Here is a 3,218-nt window from a genome sequence, read left to right as displayed (position 1 = left end):
TCTTTAGTAGCAGGTACTATAAATAGATGTGGATTCTTTCTATGTCTGTAACATAACTACTATTACTTTGATTCCCTTAAGAAATTCATATAAAACCCATATATACTAACTAGTTCATTTCAAATGTCTGGTAATTTTATTGCTGAGTCCTTTTAGACTGTACCAGTTCTATAAATCATTGAATTTTATATTATGTTATATATTTATAGGAAACATCTTTTGTTAAATCTGCCCAGTTTCTAACATCTCTCTTTACAACCCCATCAGCCACAGACCTGTGGCCACCATTTTTCAATGACGTGGGACCTACAACCATTGTTGACCAGGCCTGGACTGGGTGTCTAACCCAATTTAAAATAATCACAGTCCCTTCCTTGGGAATTTAGGGAGAATCTGTCTTTCTCTGTACTTGGAAGTTGTGTATGGCATTCTTCCACTCACCAAATGGATTGCTTAACAGAGAAAGTTGGTCATTAGGAAAAAAAAAGAAAAAAATTACGGCAAATAAACAGAAAGAAATAGATGGAAGAAAGTAAACCCTAAATTTTCAATGGGCTTAAAATATCTGATTCCAATTCTTTCTAACATTAAAGTTATATTCTTTTCCTTAGTCTCCATGAGGCACACTTATATTAATACATTTTTCTTTATTATTTAAATGATTTCAGGTTTCCTTCTGTTATTTACAACTAAAATTATCATCTCCTACCACAATAAAATTATGGAAAAGTTGTTTGCCCCCATAGTATACAAAACAACAGTATTGTCCCCAGAAGCTTATTCTCTTCACAAACCAACACAATGTAGGATGTAGGTTGTATAAAATATGTCCTCATCTGATGCCAAATTACAATATTAGCAACAAACAGCAATGGAAATGTACAAATTTACCATAAAGACAGTTGAAAAGTGGCTCCTCTATATATCTTACTCTCCTACCCTCTGGGCTGGAAGTCTCCACGCTTAATTAAATCTATAAGTTGGAGCTGAAAGGGAGTCTGTGGCACATCACTCAGCTCTAACTTCTGAAATTGTTGTTTTGGCCAGTGCTGTCACAGAAGCATTATCCTTCAGCACTGTCATTCTTTTATTCACTTCTTTGTTCTATGTATGTACATATCTATCTCCATTGAAAATTCAAACTTATTTAAATCAAGTATCAGGTTTTACTTAAATTTGAACACCTTCCATGTCAGCTTTGTACTTTTAAAGTAGTCAACAAAAAAATTACTGTGGAGAAAAATTTTACATTAAAAGAGTGGTACCATGATTTCTAAAGCCATTCATGTAACATGAAGGACAAAAAGAAAGAGTGAGATGAAGACCTCAGTAAACAGAAAGGTCGTATGATAGCACTGTTTTTTTTTTTTTACCTGAAACTTTTCAAAACCTCCTTGTGGGAATTTCCAAGACAAATATATTGTGTTTTCTTCCTGCCCCAAAATCAGCAAATCTGATGGTGGGTCTGGGTCTAAGGCAATGAAATAAGACACAGAAATTAAGTTTCTTTTTTTTAAAAAAGAGAAAGAAACAAAGAAAGAAAGAAAATGTTTACCATTACTGTTATCTACACTGGACTGATAACCTTGGACTGTCATGCTGTGGAAAAGAGGACAAGATTCCTAGGTTTTTCAAGTCAATTTTAGCACTATATGATCTTACTCAAGCTATTTACCCTCAATCTCAGTTTCCTCATTTCTAAAACGGAAGGGAAAAAATTTCTAGAAAGCCTTTTTCCACAATAAAATTACATTAACTATAAATTTATTTTTCTTACAGCAGAATTTAGTATAAAGTTATTATAATTGAGATTTTTAACTTATAATTTTATACACTGCATAAAGTGAGAGATATATCTATCCCCCTTAAGTTCACAAATTCCTTTTCCCTTTAAATGTGTTATCTGAGAAGGTTACAGAAACTTATTTTTCAATCAGTAACATATTTCTATTTCTAATTTATATTTCAGATTAAAACTTCATGTTACTTTCCTTAACTGGAAGAAATGTAACATTAACATTTTATTGGAATAATTTCATCTCTGAAATTCAAATTTTGCATGAGATTTTTTTTGTCCCTACCTATATATTGATTTAATTTTATTAGAATTCATCTCAGCAGTAGGTTGAAACTTGTACCACTGATTCACAATCCTTTTTATTCTATTTTTTGTGACAGATATTCCCATCCAACTGCAATTAATTTATTATTCTCCATATACCCATAATATATTTTAGCTCTATTTAGTACATTTATTAATATACCATCAACTTCTAATTGGATTTGAGGTAGTTTGAAAAGAAAGGAAGGTACAAAAAGACCAAAAATTATTAATATACAGGAGAAGACAAAAATCAAATTATAAAGTGTAAAGGGTGAAAAAAAAAAAATGTTACCAGCCTTGTGTGAGAAAACAGTTAAAGCATTATTAAGATAGAAAGTATTATTAAACCCAGGAACTTAAGGTCTAAATAGAATCATTATTCATATAAAGTCACAAAGCCAAGAATTGATAGAGCCAGCCTTCACTATAACACAGTGGCCCTTCTACTGAAGCACAGTGGTTACAAAGACCAAATGTGATGTCAGGGAAACATGGGTTGAAATCTCTGCTACCTTGTATAAGCTAATGAAATTCTCCAAGCCTCAGTTTCCTCATTTGTAAAAAAAAGTAAAAAAAAAAAAAAAAAGCATCTTATTATAATTGATAGAATAAAGGTTATCATTGAAAATTAAGTGATATAAAGCACAGAAAAAGGCACAGCAAAGTACCTGACACAGAACAAGCACTTAGTGTGGTGATGACAACAACACTGACGACAATGATGGCAATGATGATGACATAACCCAAATTTAAGCAGCAACCCAAGAAGCTTTCACTGATACAAAATAATGAGCTATCATTTTTTAAAATGATATCTCATATTTCTTAGGAAAGTCTTTATAAGCAGCAACAGTGCCACATCAGTTGTAGAGTTAGATACCTGGATTAAATCTCATCTTCCATAATGAGTTATGAACACCTCTAGCCTTAACCTACATTTTCGGTCATCTGGGGAGACTCAGTGTGGTAACTTAAGCACATTGTAAGTACCATGCTAGTGTATAATAAGTGCTCGATTTTTTAGTTTATTTTCTAGAAATTGATTTGACTGTTGCTATATTTTTCGGTGTTCTCTCTTTATCCACATTGTAAATTCTGTGAGTAAGCCTGCTTT

Source organism: Pteropus vampyrus, unplaced genomic scaffold (genome assembly GCF_000151845.1).
Source record: "Pteropus vampyrus isolate Shadow unplaced genomic scaffold, Pvam_2.0 Scaffold9, whole genome shotgun sequence".
Classification (NCBI taxonomy): Eukaryota; Metazoa; Chordata; class Mammalia; order Chiroptera; family Pteropodidae; genus Pteropus; species Pteropus vampyrus.
This window is presented reverse-complemented; position numbering follows the sequence as displayed.